The sequence below is a fragment of the Podarcis tiliguerta genome (assembly GCF_965153285.1).
Source record: "Podarcis tiliguerta genome assembly, chromosome: 10".
NCBI classification, from domain to species: Eukaryota; Metazoa; Chordata; class Lepidosauria; order Squamata; family Lacertidae; genus Podarcis; species Podarcis tiliguerta.
Window position 1 is genome coordinate 4,703,242 of NC_139543.1, and position 19,036 is coordinate 4,722,277.

At 43.8% G+C, this 19,036-nt stretch overlaps 1 protein-coding gene across 8 annotated transcripts in view; it reads right to left on the reverse strand.

Annotated features, from left to right (window-relative positions):
- Nucleotides 1-19,036, reverse strand: part of CD36 (CD36 molecule (CD36 blood group)) — a 67,811-nt gene that overhangs the window by 39,578 nt on the left and 9,197 nt on the right. The window contains exons 1-3 of one of the 8 annotated variants that reach the window (XM_083399888.1): nt 15,318-15,428; nt 6,420-6,535; nt 5,443-6,025 (exon numbers count right to left, since the gene is read on the reverse strand). The exons of 2 other annotated variants lie outside the window; for them this stretch is intronic. The gene's annotated coding sequence lies outside the window, so the exon portion shown is untranslated. Of the gene's footprint in view, nt 1-1,034; nt 1,224-5,442; nt 6,026-6,419; nt 6,564-6,618; nt 6,839-15,317; nt 15,444-19,036 lie in introns of those variants that run through there. 5 more of the 8 variants (XM_083399890.1, XM_083399884.1, XM_083399885.1 and 2 more) reach the window with 5 other exon arrangements.

Below are 19,036 nucleotides of genomic sequence, written 5' to 3' on the forward strand. Positions count from 1 at the left end.
AAGAACCCTTTGAGCAGATGTAGCCATTGTGGTGGCCCACCAGAAGTTGCTGGACTCTAAGTCCCATTGGCCACAACCAGCATGTTCAAAGATTATGGGACTGGTAGTCCACAGCAACTGGAAAGCACAGTGTTGAAAACCCGTAAGAGTCCACAAGAGGATAGGGCCATACATACAAAGTCATTTCTCTCTAGTCAGATTCTACTTTACTTTGCATAGTTCCTTTATTTTAAAAAATCCCACTGCAATATGCCTAAAATATTTCCAGGTCATTGTTTTCCTGCAGTGACCCTCCCATATGCAAAAGAAATGTTGAATACAAGGGATTGACTCTGCCCTCCCTAGGTTTACGCTTTCCTGTGAGTGAAAATGCTTTTTAAGATGGTAATCTAGCTGCATCGTTCAAATTACATCTTTTAAATTTACTATGTAGTTATAAGGAAGAAAGCCTGGAGAGAGAATAAAACAAGAAACAAGGGGAAAACTTTGCATTGCTCAATCATAGATTTCAAAATGGTACTAACTTTGTAGCAGGCATGTTTAGAATTGCAGCATCACAGATTCACAAAGATAGAAAAGACTGCCACTTGTTCATACACTCATTAGCTTTAGAAATTAATTAGATGAAGTCATTTAGCTCAATCGGATTAGAAACATTAGAAACAAATTAAAACTTAGAATTTGAATGCATCTATCGGCACTTGTTGACCTCTTAGAGTAATTTAAAAAACATTAATGCATACATGATTACCTTCAGGCCCAAATCCAAACAATATTTTGACATAAAAAATACACCTATTCCTAAATATCAAGAGCAGCACATAAAGTTATATGTACGTTCACGTGCACACAAGTTAACATTTTCTCTTAGGAGTCCTCACATGTGAAGTTTCCTTTCATTAGAAATTTAGCTTTCTAGATGAGTTTTGACACCTATCTCCCAGTCCACATAGCCCCTTGGCATCTAAGACCACTACAAAGCTTATCCATTAGTTGAGGGCCTGCACCATCTTTGCCTGAAGATGCCAACAAACCTGGATGAAGAATGGATGAACTTCTCTCTCTCAATAGCCCTGCCAAAAGGAGTTGTAGAGTTGCAGAAAAGCTTGCCGAGCCCTTATTCACAGAGAAATTAGGTTGCTGTAGCAACCCTATAGCAACCTAGGACACCACAAGACTGCCCAGTTCTCCAAGAGTCCGTTGATCTTTCATCAGCCTCAGTAGGGACAAAAAAAGGCAAGTTGCAGAGACTTGAATGCCTGAGTGGCTTAATAGTCTCCAGAGATCAAGACTTACTGCCAGAAGTCAGGACAGTAAACCCTTTCCCCTACTTTTCACAACAAGCACCGACCACAGCAGGGGTGGTGGTGGAATAAGACAAACTCACACTGCATCCAGTTCTCTTCTTCCAGTACAGTGGCCTTTAACCAAAAGGCAAGGTATCAAGTATATATTGGATTGGACAATCCAGGAGAACAGGTTTGAATGAAGAAATTGCACTAATCACACTCAACAATTATGTGGCACTTTTGGTCTACAAAACTCTTCACAGATATTAACCTTAATACTTCACTAATCCTCTCCAATATACATGGGAGGTAAACAAAGAGGGAAGGTACAATATTTATTTCCACACTCAGTATACTAAAGCCTGCTCAGGTTACCACTTGAGAGAGAGGGGAAGACTGAGAGCACAAGACACACGGGAAAGCAAGGTTGCTGTACTGAAAAGTTGGCTTGGTAATAGTCTGAAGCTTAAGAACTTTACACAAAATTAACACGGCTGCCATCCCTCCAGTTCCCTGGTGGTCCATTACCAACCGAGTCAAGGCTTTCCCCCACCCAGTCAGTCTTCCTTAGTGTTAGCGTACAATTGCTACTTCAATCCAGAGAACTGTGATCTCTCCTGCACCTCCCAAGAGGTTTAGGCGGTCTGATAACTCTAGGGTCCCTTGAAATCACTTGGATATATGGCTGAAGGGCACGGCTTTAGAATCATAGAATCATAGAGTTGGAAGAGACCACAAGGGCCATCGAGTCCAACCCCCTGCCAAGCAGGAAACACTATCAGAGCACTCCTGACATATCAAGCCTCTGCTTAAAGACCTCCAAAGAAGGAGACTCCACCACACTCCTTGGCAGCAAATTCCACTGTCGAACAGCTCTTACTGTCAGGAAGTTCTTCCTAATGTTTAGGTGGAATCTTCTTTCTTGTAGTTTGGATCCGTTGCTCCATGTCCGCTTCTCTGGAGCAGCAGAAAACAACCTTTCTCCCTCCTCTATGTGACATCCTTTTATATATTTGAACATGGCTATCATATCACCCCTCATATCACCCCTTAACCTCCTCTTCTCCAGGCTAAACATGCCCAGCTCCCTTAGCCGTTCCTCATAAGGCATCATTTCCAGGCCTTTGACCATTTTGGTTGCCCTCCTCTGGACACGTTCCAGTTTGTCAGTGTCCTTCTTGAACTGTGGTGCCCAGAACTGGACACAGTACTCCAGGTGAGGTCTGACCAGAGCAGAATACAGTGGCACTATTACTTCCCTTGATCTAGATGCTATACTCCTATTGATGCAGCCCAGAATTGCATTGGCTTTTTTAGCTGCCGCATCACACTGTTGGCTCATGTCAAGTTTGTGGTCAACCAAGACTCCTAGATCCTTTTCACATGTACTGCTCTCAAGCCAGGTGTCACCCATCTTGTATTTGTGCCTCTCATTTTTTTTGCCCAAGTGCAATACTTTACATTTCTCCCTGTTAAAGTTCATCTTGTTTGTTTTGGCCCAGTTCTCTAATCTGTCAAGGTCGTTTTGAAGTGTGATCCTGTCCTCTAGGCTGTTAGCCACCCCTCCCAGTTTAGTGTCATCTGCAAATTTGATCAGGATGCCCTTGAGTCCATCATCCAAGTCGTTGATAAAGACTTGGCAACTCTAGTTCTTCATGGGACAGTAAGTTTCAGAAGGCAGCACTGGGAAGCTATTTTGACACCCTATTGGAGTTGTCTTTGGTCCTCCTCAGGGTACCATTTTGTCTACTATGAAGCCTCTAGGCCAGCTTGAGGGCCACCTTCCTAAGTCTAGATGCTAGTGAAGAGCAGAAGCAAATGTGGACAGAGAAACAAATGTGAAATTTAGGCTACTTTCTAGCCTAAACACATACTTCTCTCTATCCAGAACAGCAAGACTTATCAGAATTCAAGGACACATCACAGCCATACAAAAGCACAAGTTGTAAAGCCGGACCAGCAAGGGTTGTGGTTGTGGCTGTGGGATTGCTCAGAGCCAAACTGCAGCCCTATCTTTCAGTTCCCGAGCCTGATATTCCCCACCCATGAGATTCCTCTAGGTCACATAGTTTGAAATATCCAGCCAACAGTATGCTGATTATTTCCAATGCCATTTCCCTTTTCACTGGATTTGGATGGAGCAGTGAAGTCCCTGAAGATGTGCCAGAATCACTCATGCTCCAAACAACTGAGGTAAACTGAGGTTATCACACCTTGATAACACACGGATTAGATGACTGCAATGCACTCTTTGTGGGACTGCCCTTCAAGAAAGTTCCAAAGCTTCAATTAACATACCTTTCCTCTCCAGCAACTGCTTTGGCTTCCAGTATGTCTCATACAGAGGACTCACCTAGACTTACTTTTGTGTTGCAATTCTAGGCACAGGTCCAGACTTTAAAGCTCCATGTCTGAGTGGAGTGGGGCTTTTTACCCCTCCCAGTGCTCTCCCCAGGAAAACCTATGTTTTACCACTGTATCACAGACCTGTACCTGGAAAGCGTAGTACAAAAGGAAGTCTGGGTGACCCCTGAGTCAGTTCACTGGGTCCATCTAGCATGCCATTGTCTATTCCAGGCATCCCCAACTTGTGGCCCTCCAGATGTTTTGGCCTACAACTCCCATGATCCCTAGCTAACAGGTCAGGGATGATGGGAATTGTAGTCCAAAACATCTGGAGGGCTGAAGGTTGGGGATGCCTGGTCTATACTGACCAGCAGTGGTTTTTCCAGGTTTTCAGACAAGGTTCTCTTCCAGCCCCACCTGGGGGTTGAACTTGGGACTTTCTGCAGGAACATGTGCAGAGAAGGGCAACCAAGATGATGGGATCTGGAAATCAAGTCTTATAAGAAGCATTTGAAGGAGCTGGATATGTTCAGCCTGGACAAGATTAGACTGAGAAGGAATAGAATAGCCAAGGGCTGTCACATGGAAGACAGAACAAGCTGGTCTTCTCCTACTCTAGAAGATAGGACTCGAACCAATAGCTTCAAGTTACAAGAAAAGAGATTCCAACTAAATATACAGAAAATATTTCTGACAGTAGGAGCTGTTTGACAGTGGAACCGTCTCCCTCAGGGGGTGGTGGACTCTCCTTCCTTGGAGGTTTTAAGCAGAGGTTGGGTGGCCATTAGTTGAGGATGCTGTAGCTGAGATTCCTGCATTGCAGGGGGTTGGACTAGATGACCCTTGGAGCTCCTTCCTATTCCATGATTCTTGCCTTGCCTTTAGTCTCTTTTTTTTGGGGGGGGGGGGAGATCCTGCTTATTGTTTCACCTTGTTGTTTATTGTAAACCACTTCGTAAATTAAAATTTTGAAAATCAGTTTAAAAACAACTAGACGAATTGAGTACCACCACATTTTGTAGCTCTATAATGCTGCTGGAAAACATTTGTCTTCCTTTTCAAAATGGACATATTCCAGAAATATCAAGGAAAACAAAAGGATAAGATACAAGGCTGGCATATTTTAAAAAAGACCTCTATCCACCTGAGATGCCTAATATAGCAGATGGTTGGTACAGCATTTATTCCTTTTAGGCACTTTGTTCATTTGTCATAAAACAGCAGTGCAGAACTTCTCCCCTGTGGGCCTAATTAGTCTGCCATTGAGTTGGTGAGAGTTTTGGGAAAACCCCACCCCCCGTCATACAATAGATGTTATGATTGGCATAAGATGCAAAGACATTACTTATTAAAAAGGGGGTTGCAAGTACTATCAATCAGCTGATCTGCACCACCTGCAAAGAACGGTGTAGAGTACCCTGTGTAGCTCTTTGGGAGCACTGACAAATCAGGAGATGGTCAGGACTTGCAGAAAGCCCCACACAAAGCTTTGAAGCCCCAATGATCAACAGATTGTTGGGCCTTCAAAGTGCCACACGCCATGCATAGTTTAATTTCGAGTCACCCTTGTAAAATTCATTCAGCATCAGATTGACAGGTGGGGCTGTCAATCTTTGCCCATGGGCAACAGGAGAGATAAGGATCTTGCCCACAGGCCAGATATAATATTCCACCTTGCCAAGCAAACGCATGTGTTACATGTAAGCAAATGGTTGAGCAACCATGGAAATCATTCAAGAACCATTTCCTACAAACCCACAGCCAAGCTAGACTGGGCACCTTCAAAACAAAATTTGCAGCCACTTACCCTTTAAACAGTTCCACTAAAGCTTCATTACTATTATTTTTTCTAAATATGGGGATGGAAGGAAATTGGTACTTTAAAAACAAGAAGGAGCATCCACAATTTCAGCAAAGGCAATAATAAGTCAGGAGTGCTCACAATGGTAAAATTAGCAATTTTTCATTGTCAAAGATATTACAAAGTTGTAGAAAAGTCTATTTTAAGTGTCAAAACAGTATGCCGGGTCCATGAGCAGTGAGCATAGGTTCTTCTGGTCCAGCTGTTCCTTCCCAGATGTTCACTTAACCAGAGAACCTTTTTGATGTTTCTCTCTCTTTTCCATTTCCATTCCCATTACAGTGTGTTGTATCTAACCCGAGTCACCTTGTTTGCGCAAGGACAGTCACTTGTACAACAGAATGTCCCTTCCCTTCCCCATGCTCTCCCTATAAATCCTCAAATCTGTTCCAGATAATTGAGGGAAGGGACATTCCATGGTGTAAATGCCTTGCACAAACAGGGGAACTTCATTGGATAGAACCAATGCTTATATGTCACCCAAAGGTTCTCCAGGCAGCTTCCAATGCTAATGCAGGATCTGAAACCACTGAAAAAAGAGAGCAGAAAACCATATGCAGCAAATAAAACCAGGAACACCAAAATATCATATACCTTAAGAATTCCAAGAACACCCAAAAGATCTTCAAATATTACTATAAAATGTTTCAAGATAGAAGACTAGAAAAGGTCTTCACCATAAGTGCTAGTCTTGGAAGTTAATTGCACAGCCTACCACTGCAAAGATCCTCTTCTCTAATTGCCACCAGCCACATGTCCTTTGGTGAGAGCATCCAGAGAGGCCACACAGGTGTGCGTGGGAGGAGGTGATCCTTTAGGCAACTGGGTCCCAAGCCAACTCTCTGTTTACAGAGAGAACATTACCACTGTCTCAAGTAAACACTCTCCCTTCCCCTCCTTACAGTATCCTCTTAAGAACCCACCAGCAAGATTGTCTCCAGTCCTCTTCCTTTTCTCCACCGGAGGAGAACTGTGGAGCTGCTGCTTCCTTCAAGGAGGCTGATTCAGTTTTGCCTGGAGACTCTGGTCCACAACAGCACTGAGAGACAAGGAAAGAGGAGACACACCTGCTCAGACCAGATGAGCAGGCTGAAGCAGCACACTTGCTAGCCACTCACCTACCTGCTGAACAGCTGCCAAAGGAAGAGATTTCTGCCTAGAGTGATAAGATCTGATGGGAGCAAAGGATGCATCATAAGAGGAAATGGAAGGAAGGAAGGCACAGCAACACAGAGAAATGTCTTGACAGAGACACTGTACGATCCTCTCTCAGCCTGGCTGGCACACAATCTGCTCTCTTCTGCCCTTTTTTAAGCATTCAGTTAAAATGCAACTGAAGATGAGACTGTTTGGGAAAAGGGGGTGTCATTATTCAACTTCACTTTTTGAAATTATATGGGGGGGGGGGGGAATGAGATGAAAGCATAATGAACTGACTGCTCCAGACCTTAAGGTCTTGTAGCCTGCTTGCGGTGTGACAAGCAAGCGCTCCCTGTAATTACATCCCTGTTCCCAAACAGACACACCCTCTCAGGAAGCAGTGGTTACAGCCACACTTTTGCAATGGCATCGGAGTGGGGAGAAGCAAGCATGCCAGCAAAGCAAAGCTGGCTCAGCAAGAGAGCAAGAGAGACTTTTAAAGAAAGCAAAGTCACAAGATCCCTTGGCTCTAGAGGGAGTTTCCTCTTTTTTTAAAAAAAGGAAAAGGGACATAAAGCTTTTCTCTCTAGTTAGGGTTTTATGTATGATACACCATCACCCCACTCAACCTTATTTCATACATGCTATCACAGCTGCCCAAATCTGCACAGTTGCCCTTCTGAAATTCTGTTTCCAATTTTAAACACACCAATTTTGCTTCCGCAAATAAGGGTGCCAAACTGGAAACAGCTGGGGTAGGTTGAAAGACAACAACACCCTAGCTCAAGAGACCTCTTAGGAACCCAAAGAACATGGATTTGCAGTGGTGCAGCCAGCTCAGGGACTTGTCAGGCCGTCATGTCTAAAGCCATAACAAACATGCTCAACAATTACTCAGATCATGAGAACACAAGAGTTCTGCTTGGTCAGAGAAAAGGCAGTTCAGCACCCTGTTTCCTACATTGGACAAAGAACAGCTAAACCCAGGATACCAAATAAACACCATTATATTTCTATCACGGTTGCATACACGGTTGTCTGAAAGTCAGTGTTGCAAAGTTAATACGACTGCTTGGCAATATTGTGATTTTTTAACATTAACGCTATGCTATGCTGCATTTAACAGACTGACACCTTTTCCCCTACAAACTTGCCTAAATCTGGAGAACAGAATTTAAACTTGGGGGAAAATGAGAAACTGGGAAACATCAAAATTGACACATTTTCCCATCCCTAGTGATTACCCAGTATGGACACACAAGTTGTGTGACTCACCAATCTGAAGGCAGCCCACCAGTCATGTGCTTTATGACCAGCCAGGGCTTGTAAGCTATATCTCATATTGTGATTATATCACAAACAACTGGCAGGTCATTAAATGTTGATGCTTCACAAGGTCCAGATGGGTGCATAATGAAGACTCCACAGACTGTAGGGCTATGGACCAGGAAATGGTAACTACTAAAAAAAATCCACTTCCGTAGGAGCCAACTCCTATGGTCTGAGGTCCCTTCACCCGCCAATAAAATATTTGAGAGGGCAGTCCCAAGTTGATGGGCACTGCCATCCAAATGGCATGCATGCGTCATGTCTTGTGATGGATTATGTTGCTCCCCCCCAAATATTTTATTCAAGTTGGCACCCCTGTCCACTTCTGTAGGTTCAGGGGAGAGGAACTATTTCCTAGCCCCATGGTATCTCTGCTGTGTTCTCTGTTTTTATATTGTTCTAATCACCCACCTCTATTTTTTTTCTATTTAAAGGAAGTTGACTGTTTCTGAAAACATCAGAGAAGCAATGAACTGTCCGAAAACTGTGAGAAGACCTGTTACTGCCTTCCCTTTGAGATATGAAGCAAACAGGACAATGAATTCATTTCAAACAGGATAAAGGGAGCATATAAAGGTCAGCACTAGTTTCCAGAAACAGCTGGCAACCAAGAAAGGGGTCTACTTGCAGTCACACCTCTAGAGTGCTCACCCCAAGAAAGCTGACCTAACCTTATCACCTTTAAAAACCTTGTGTCTCGTGATTTTATACAATTGGTATGCTTTTCCAATTTACTTCAGCTTTGTTTTTATGCTATTTTAACATTTGTTACTTCAACTGCCTGGATTTATTAGCTACTTTAAATGCATCTCTGCTGAAAGGCAGGATAAAACTTAAACTTTGCTTCAAATGGAATGAACTTAATTCAGTGGTATAGGGACGACCAACCTGTGGGATGTATCTGACCCCCTAAAAAAATAGGCAAAGGCTCCCCCAAGCTTGTCATTTAAAAATAGTTTTATTCTGAAAAAGATTAATATTTCTGGAGATCCCTCATAGTGATACCAAAAGTGTTTTGCAGGGCCCCCAAATTGTCTCTTACAAAACAAAACAATGAGCAATAAAATGGCTTAAAATACTGTTGAATAGCTGATAAGATCTTCTGGAAGGCAGCTTTGAGAACAGCAGTTCTTGCCATGCCTGTTTCTATTCCCTGGCCACACCAACATATCGTGGGGTGTTAGGGAAAGAGTAGTACCTCTGGCAGGGGACACGTTCCCCACCCCGGATTCAGCTCTCACCTGTGGTTCTGAGAAGCTGTCAGCAGGCCACACCCCGGGAAGTTGCTTCTACTGGCCAGCTAAACCAGGTGAGGGTAGCTGATGGGTCTAAAACCCGGGGTGACTTCCCCCTGCATGCAAATAAAGGCTCTGGTGGATTGAGCGGAGGAGACCAATAGTGGGTCCAACAGTCAAGAAGGTGGTTTCTGAATGTGATGTAGAAGAAATTGAGGGGCAGATGCGGCTTGTCTGCCTGAGAAGGCAGCCCAGGGACATCTTCAGGAGAAGAAAGGACTGAGGAGTAAACCCTACGCAAATCCAAAGTGGAGTGCCTAAGATGGTTGAGTGGCGCCTTGCACGCTTCCTTCTGGCAAGTCCTTCAGCCAAGCTGGTGCCAACATCTTGCTCTGCTTTCCTTTGGACCACATCAGTGAGGCTGAGGGGGGTGGGGTATCGTGTGGGCAGCCCAGGACCTCCATGCCCAGCCTTGCGCCCCAAAGGAGGTCACTTTGGTGCTGCTATCACTTCATTCACCTCAAGACAGACAAATCCCAACAACTTATGATGTTGCAGCCCTTAGTCCCCCAAACATGCTAGCTACCTGTGCTTTGATAAAATAATGGTCATCAGTACAGAAATTTGATCATCTTGTGCTTTTATCTTGTATTTTTATGCTGTGAACCGCCCTGAGATTTATGGGTGAAGGGCAGTGTACAAATTTAATAAATCAATAAAAATCAATAAAAATTTAAAGGCATCTACCTAATTTGCATTTTTCAAAACAAGATGCAAACCGAAAGGAAGCCATTTAAAATTCACACAGCTCTGAATTTTGCAATGCAGCTCTTCAGCCAAACAATGCATTAAAAATGTGCATACTGAGGTAATAATAACAATAATAAATTTTATTTATATCCCACCCTCCCCAGCCGAAGCCAGGCTCAGGGCGGCTAACAACAATAAAATAATACAACATTCTAAAATCATTTCATTATAAAATTAATTCAAATCAAATTGATGGCAACCATTGGGCTAGAGTTCTGTGAAGATTGCCAAAGGTGGGAGTCAGGCTGTGCCCTTGGCCAAATGCCTGGTGGAACAGCTCTGTCTCGCAGGGCCTGCGGAAAGATGTCAAGTCCCGCAGGGCCCTAGTCTCTTGTGACAGAGCGTTCCACCAGATCGGAGCCACAGCCAAAAAAGCCCTGGCTCTAGTTGAGGCCAGCCTAACTTCTCTGTGGCCTGGGACCTTCGAGATGTTTTTGTTTGAAGACCAAGTTACTCTGTGGGACATACCAGGAGAGGCGGTCCCGTAGGTACGAGGGTCCTAGGCCGTATAGGGTTTTAAAGGTTAAAACCAGCACCTTAAACCTGATCCTGTACTCCACTGGGAGCCAGTGCAGCTGGTATAGCACCGGGTGAATGTTATCTCACAGCGAGGACCCCGTAAGGAGTCTCGCCGTGGCATTCTGCACCCGCTGGAGTTTCTGGGTCAGTCTCAAGGGCAGCCCCATGTAGAGCGAGTTACAATAATAAAGTCTGGAGGTGACCGTCGTGTGGATCACAGTGGCTAGGTCAGGGCGAGAGAGGTAAGGAGCCAACTGCTTAGCTTGGCGGAGATGAAAAAATGCCACCTTTGTTATAGCTGCAATCTGCGCCTCCATGGAAAGGGAGGTGTCGAAGATTACACCCACACTCTTGACGGATGGTGCTGGCACTAACTGCGCCCCTGCAAGAGATGGGAGTTGCTCCCCCCCCAATCTCATATCGTCCCGACCCAGCCAAAGGACCTCTGTCTTTGAAGGATTTAACTTCAACCTGCTCCCACATAACCATCCAGCCACAGCTTCCAAACATCTGATCAGTGTGTCTGGGGCTGAGTCAGGATAGCCATCCATCAACAGATAGAGTTGGGTGTCATCAGCATACTGGTGGCAGCCCAGCCCAAAACTCCGGACAAGCTGGGTGAGGGGGCGCATAAAGATGTTGAAAAGCATCGGGGAGAGTATTGCACCCTGAGGAACTCCACACACCAAGGAGTGGCGTGATGACAGTTCCCCCCCCCCAAGCGCCACCCTCTGTCCCCAACCAGAGAGAAACGAGTGCAGCCATTGAAGGACTGTGACCTGGATCCCCACGTCGGCAAGGCAGTGGTCCAGGAGTTCGTGATCGACCATGTCGAAGGCTGCTGACAGGTGTAGAAGAGTCAGCAGCTCCGCCCCGCCTCGATCCAGCTCCCTAGGGAGATCGTCTGTTAGGGCAACCAGGGCCGTCTCGGTCCCATGACCAGTGCGGAATCCGGACTGGAATGAATCCAGAGCCGATGTTTCATCCAGAAACCCACCAAGCTGTTCAGCAACCACTCTCTCAATCACCTTACCCAGGAACAGAAGATTTGAAATCAGGCGGTAATTGGGTAGATCTAAGGGATCTAATGATGTTTTCTTTAAGAGCGGGCGCACCACTGCCTCCTTCAGTTCCCCTGGGAATGTCCCGGTGCCAAGGGACAAATTGATGATATCCCCTGGGAGGCCCACACCTTGTCTGGACACGCTCTAATCAGCCAAGACGGGCACGGGTCAAGAGGACAGGTGGTGGGCTTTCCAGCTCGGAGGAGTCTGTCTACATCAGCTGGGGATATCCGGTCAAAGTGGTCCAATACTGGACCCGAGCTACAGTGTGCATAGCCATGTACATATTAGTGAAAACATACATGCAACACTGCACAAAATTGGGGAGCATAGCTTTGCAAAAATTGTATGCATTTGGCATACAAATATTAGGAGAAACTCACACTGAAATAATGAAATTTCATGAAAACTTTTTTAAAAATCAATTTGCAAAGCTGATGCAGAAATGTGGAAAACTGAAGACTAGAAAAATGAGAAATTGACCTATTTGCCCATCCCCAGTCAAGAGCAGGCAGGGTAGGCTTCTAGCCCTCCCATATCAAGTGCTAATAGAGCCAGCATTTTTTTTAAAATAAAAATAATCCGTTCTATGGGAAAACGTTCTGAATATGCAAGACACGTTTCTACATGCAACCTATTCCTGTTGAATCCAAGTTGCCACAGAATAGCCCAAAGTGAAAACAAACAAGGCCATTCCCACAGAGTTCCCACCAGCAGATATGGGATTTTAGGCAACGTTCAGACCACATTCCCTTAATAGTCTGGAGAACCTGTATTTCTTACAGACACTGCTTTGACACACTTGAGTGGCTACAAGGGATGGTGGATAAATTCAAATCGGGTTTTATTTACAGGCAAACCTACCTAATGTGCACATTCCAAAACAATAGGCAAACTGAATCTCTTTAAATTTGCCCTTCTCCAAGGCAGTTCTCCAGACATGCACACAAAAATACATCATGTTTTGCAAAAATACGAAGATTAGAGCAAAGTTGCATACCAAAATGTTTACAGGATGAAAACTGCTCTAAAATGCTGGTGAATCTTCCAGAGAACTTTAAAAAAATAAATGGATGTGGAAACGTGAAAAGGCTGTATTTGAGACTGGAAAGGTAAGAAAACAAAAGAAAGCAAACTAGTAGATTTGCCCATTCCTACTGGATACAGGAGCAAGTTAAAGAGGGCAAGTACTATGTCTTCAGCAAGAAGGAAGAGCTGTTTACCTGTGTTGGCAAAAGGAAGAACCTTTTCCCCCAAGCTGATTTCTTTAACATAGACCATAATGACAGATATGTTATCAACCACAGCTATTCAACACACGTGTTTTTATTGGGGGTATTGAACAGCCTTTGAACTTTGGCTGGAGTCATGTGCCATTGCATGGCAAGAATCGGTGCCTGAGGCAGCTTTTCTCCCCATCCAGATTTCATTCCGTATTCTGTCCATTAGACCATATAAAGTTATGTTACTTTAAACTGTGAATTGCTTTCAGCACAGACAAGCAGTATTAGACCATATAAAGTTATGTTACTTTAAATTGTGAATTGCTTTCAGCACAGACAAGCAGCATAATGAATCAGGCAAAGAAAAAGAAATGCTTTGACTAGGTCTCTAAGAGCAGAGGCCCATCTAGTCCAGCATCCTGTTCTAACAGAGGCCAGCAGAGGCCAACGGGAAGCTCAACAGTCTTTCTCCTACTTGTGGACCACAGCAACGGGTATTTGGAGACACGGGACCTCTGACAGTGAAGGGAGGACATAGCCAATGTGACTAGCCTTATCCCCACTTAACATTTTCCTTCCCAGAAAATGCTTCCACAGCTAAAACAATTTGTAGTAACCTAAAGAGATCATAAGGAGAAACCCATTCAGCAGTCCCTCGGTTGACAGTATGCCCACGCTGCAAGGCCCTTTTCACTTTGTCAGAATTTGGAGCTCATTGGGGAAGCAGAAACACCGTCGATGTTTTCTTGAAGTGGCAATGAATGATAATCGGAGGACATGCCAAGATTTCTCAAGAGGTCATTGAGACATGTTGACTTGGCTCTTCTTAATCATCAAATTCCAAGCATGTGACAGAAAGCAACACAGAGGCATTATTGCTTGTTATTAAAAGCTCAGAAGAAAAAGGAACAGATTCAATGAGGTCTGCAGAAAATCAAACCGCATTCTTTATCAGGCGCCTGAAGACTTATAAGAAAAACATTCAGATAAGTGCTGGCGCGATAAGGCCTCTTAACAACATTCATCTTTAAGAAATCATGGAGCAATAGGTCCAAGTATCCAAGTAAAGTTACTGGTAATGAATGCATAGTTAAATCTACAAATTTTCATGGACTTGCACCATCCTCAAGATAAGGAGGGAGACCTCCAACTCTCTGCTCTTCCTGGTCACCTGGAGCAAATTCTCACCACTGCAGGTGACTAGGTTAACTGCCTGTTTTTTTTATGGGCTAAAGTAATGCCAATCTAAATATGATAATTTTCCTTGCAATCCAGCCACCACACAATTGGCTGAAGTGATTTGGGTACAATATTTGCTGCCCTCACTGCAAGATTCCCCATCTTTTGGATTGTTTCATACATCACACGGACACGGCAAAACCTTTGTTAGCCAACAAGCCTCTGCTTGTCGGAAACTCCCCGTTTCCTCCTCATGCGCCCATGCAGTGCACGTACATACAGAAGAGGCTTTTTTGTGTGCTTGCAACATCGTTTTACCGCCCACACTTTACAGGCACCCTTAAGGAAACCAACCTAGGCTGTAAAACAGTCCTCAAATATGGAGAAGAGCACACTCACCATTATACAAGTGTGAAAACATGTATGATGTGCATAGATAATTTCTGAAGAAAACAAGATGGAAAGAGTGAGCTGGATCTTATTTCCATTTTGACACATGAGCAAGTGGGGAAAGCCAGTCAAAAAGCCAGAAGCATTTTCTTACCCCTTTCATGTCCTCTGGCATAGTCATAAGTTCAGAAATTTGCAAAATGAAAACCGGATGGAGAGGAAAGGGTAGAAGCAGAAAGCCAATGCTTCTTGAACGAGAAAATGTGCTAAGTGGGACAATAACATTGAGGAACACGTCCCCACCCCTAACATTCTTGGTCTAGCAAAATTTGATCTCATGAAATAATACTATATCAGACGAAGCGAGAAGGCAAGAGAGAGATTCTGTCAGGGGGAGAATACAGCCCAGAAACTATTTAGTCTTTTGTTAAACAGCTAAACCAAAAACCGAAAGAAAACCACCAAATGCCAAAACTCAATAAGCAGCAGCTAATGAAACAGAACACTTATTCCCTAAATGTTTACTTAATAAACTTGGCTGGAAAAGCTTCTGCAATCTAATGTGCAGAAAGAAGATGCATACAATATATCACCAGGGAAACCCAGCCAGATAGGCGGGGTATAAATATAATATTATTATTAATTATTATTATTATTATTATTATTATTATTATTATTATTATTATTTGTTCAAAACATCAAACCGTCTTAGGCAAGTGGACAGGTCACTACACCTCACCCCTCTTCTGCAGATGCTTAGTACACAAATGCAGAGCTCAGGAAATCATATCACCTCCAGCAGATCTTACATATTTCTCCCAGAAATAGGCACCCTCCAGCCCAAGGGAATACTTCATTCAGCAATAAAGTTCAAAGCCTTCATTGCTCACACAATCTACATGAATATCTACTACAAAACAAGACTGTCTCACCAACTCTCCAGCCCTCGCTGAGAGATCGATCAAATCTCCAAACAGGTTAATGGTCTGGTCAGAACATGTGAACAGTGTCTTAGGTCCCCTCTTGCTTGGTCCTTTCTCTTTCCCCCCTCATGCACCACATTGGTGATATAAGCCCTTCAGGTCTATTTGTTGACCAATGAAATTGCTAGGAATGTGACACATGACATGCAGTTCTGGTTCAGACAGATAATGCCAGGCATATCAGCTAACAGAAATCATCCTTGCTCATCTGGAAGTTCCTTCACTCTTAGGTAATAATCAGGTTCAGCAGAAGTCCTCTATTTCAGATAATTTCAGGCAGTTATGCAAACATTTATATAAGTTTGGCAGAACCTGTTACCTAACTAAAGTATTTATGGACCCAAATGAAGAAAACATGATAGGTATGCGTCCATCACAAACTAAAAGTGACAGCTGACCCCCTTTCACCATAAGTCGTGCCCCATTTTAGGATTCCTCTCCCCTCTTATGACACCCCCAAAAAGATTCCCTTGAATGGTATGGCTTTGGAGGGGTTTTGCCCCCAACGTGGGTTTGGAGGTGAGCTTTTACCCTCCATTCAACTGTCATCTCAACCCTGCGCAATAGGTATAGGCTTTGAGACCCCAGATTATTTGCATTTCTAATTAAAACTAACCATTGCATTTCAGCCCATTTGATAACTTATGTTAAATCCCAATGTGGATTGATCCAAAAGCATCTATTCAATTAGAGTCATTTAATAAGCATGTGAGTGGATGGCGGAGAAGCTATGACTCCCTATAAGTGTAGAAAACATTCCACGTAAATGGAAACCTATGAGATGCACTATCACACACACACACACACACACACACACCACTCCTTTGTTGTCATGGAGAGGCTGGATGAAGTGATGAGAGGCACCAGCTGGGGAATCCCAAAGGGAATGCCCAGGGGGAAAAGGCTCAGAGCCAAGGGATTGGTGGTGGGATGACAATGAATGGTCAGAGGGAGAAGAGGGAGCAGACTAGGAGGAGGAGGTGTCAGAAGCTGAAGAGGTAACAGGGTTTAGTGAGCAGGAAGACACTGTGGCAGAGAGCAGTCCGGAATCAGAAGCTGGAGAGGAGGGGGCAAAGAGGCAAAGATGAGGCAGGTTGCTGAAGAAGCCAGGCGGTCTTCTCCTGCTGCTGTGACAAGCTCCCCTCCCCACTAGTCTCCTAGAACACACAGAAAAATGATGGCGGTGGAGCAAAGAGTCAAGCAAAGGAGCTTTAGGCTTCTGGGGAAGGAACCAGGGAAGGAGCCTTAGGGAGCACTGGGAAGGCAGAAACCTTCTGTCCTTGCAGCTGCCTCATTGAGTTGCTGGGATCACTAGGCCTGCACTGTTTTGGTTAACTTCATTGACACTGTGTTTCTCTTTGATTAATCTACCATTGACTCCAGCTCCTGACATTTGCAAACCTTTAAACTCCTAAAGCAAGAGCACAAATGTTTAAAGAAATATATTAGACACATACACAAGTTTAGAAACAAAAAAATAACCTGTTTACTAGGCCTATGGAACAGAAAATACTAGAGCTGTGCCCCTTTCCCTGATCCAATGAGAGATGCAGATCACCACAACCTAACCTGGGGAACACCTGAGCTGAATTTTATTAGGGGCAGAGCTAATTAGGCTTATTAAAACCCTGCACCTCCTCCCAACATCCTGACCATGGAAGGCAGGAGAGTTCTGTTTTGCAAACTGTGAGGTTAATTGAAGTCACTTCTCCTTACAGCGGTTTCACTTCCTGTTTTCTTTCTCCAGCTTGAGATCCTCTTTAGAAATAAAAGTTTCCAGTAAAAAAAAATTCTTTTGGGGTCTACAATTACTACCCACAGTGATCTGTGGAGTCAGCTACTCCTGTTATTTTTCTAGTTTGCATGCCCTCTCACTTACAGTGTTACCCATCACCACCAATACATCCCCCTCTATCCTTTATTTTATAGAGTTAGCATCCTTGGATACTGAACTATCTCCATTCTGACAGGTTTCTGTTTTACCACAGAGCCACCATGAAGAAGACCTCACTTCATGTTCCCGCCATGCAAGGTCTGCAAGCAAGGCCTCTGCAGCTGATCATAGGGCTCAGATTGGGGGAAAATTCTCCACCAACCATCCAAAACATTATTGGCTATTACAGAAGTTATATAATTCCCCAAAGGGATGTAGTGAATTAGTTTTAAAACACCGAACAATGTAATGGGCTACATCCAAGTATGGCTGTGACCCAACAAGTTGTTGCTATACAGTGGTACCTCGGGTTAAGAACTTAATTCGTTCCGAAAGTCTGTTCTTAACCTGAAACTGTTCTTAACCTGAGGTACCACTTTAGCTAATGGGGCCTCCCGCTGCCGCCGTGCGGTTTCTGTTCTCATCCTGAAGCAAAGTTCTTAACCAGAGGTACAATTTCTGGGTTAGCGGAGTCTAACTTGAAGCGTCTGTAACCCAAGGGTACCACTGTATAAGATTTTAAACTGCAGGCTTCCTTATAAAAAATAATTTGGGACAAATTTCCCATGACATATTCTGCCCTCTGGAACATATGATAACATAAAACAATAGACCCAGGTTCTTGGAAGCTGACAGATATGGTTCCTGGCAACCCTGAAACTGGAAGAAGGTCAGAATATTCAGTCCATTAAATAGAAGGGAACTGCTGTCTTACAAACTTTTGCAGGGACAAAACAAAGCACTGGGGTGGAATCCTAACAGTTCCTAGAGTACACAACGTCATGTCCATTAAGCAATCTGTATTAAACCATAATCGCCCCAAGGACTCCACAACTTACAAGGACAAAAGGTCTTCAAATGCTATTGCAAACGTGCGCCCCAATGGCCTTCTCAACAGAGAAATGCAGGAATACAGAAGTTCATAAAAAGAGAAACACTAAACAACCAGCATGCAGAATGGGCAACAATACAACACCCCTCTCATATTTTTAAATGTTTTTACATTCCATTTTAATACATAAACATTGGAAAGGGAAATGTGAACAATGTGCTTCACTGGCCCTAAGTCAGCCTTTTGAAAGAGAGAGATTAAACTGAATTTTTGAAGCAGGTATAACTGTCTCCCTTGCAGCATTTATGTGCCATGGTCATGCTGGATGGAACTGATGGAAGTTTTGGTCCCAATACATCTGAGGGGCTCCAAGTTAGCCAAAACAACCACCTACAACTAGCAAACTACACATTATAACAAGATCCCCTGATGCCACCAACCTGCAACTCTAGTGTGATCTAGGGCTGAGCTGTAGGTTGTCTAGTAAGTTGTAGCCTCTCTTTTCCCCTGCAGTCAGCACCTCATGAAGCTCAGAATAAGGGTGGTACATCTCTATATTTATTGAGGTGCTAAGGGCTAATGATACCCACAATCTTCCCATTAAATGTAGCTAGAAATGGGCAAATGTGTCCATTTTTGTTTCTCTCAGTTTCTCATTCCCCCCCCCCCCAATTTTACGTTCAGTTCTCCACAATTCCATATCAGTTAGTGATACTACTTTTGTTTAAAGTGTGACTCTGTAGGGGGGAATACCAGCAGTTTATTCCAAATTTCTACCTGTATACACATGATATTTTGCCCAATGCATACATTTTTGCAAACCAATGCTAGTTAGTCAAATAGATTTGTCTTACTTAAAGTAATGCATGCATTTTTATGCACACTTTAATGTAGTACACAGGG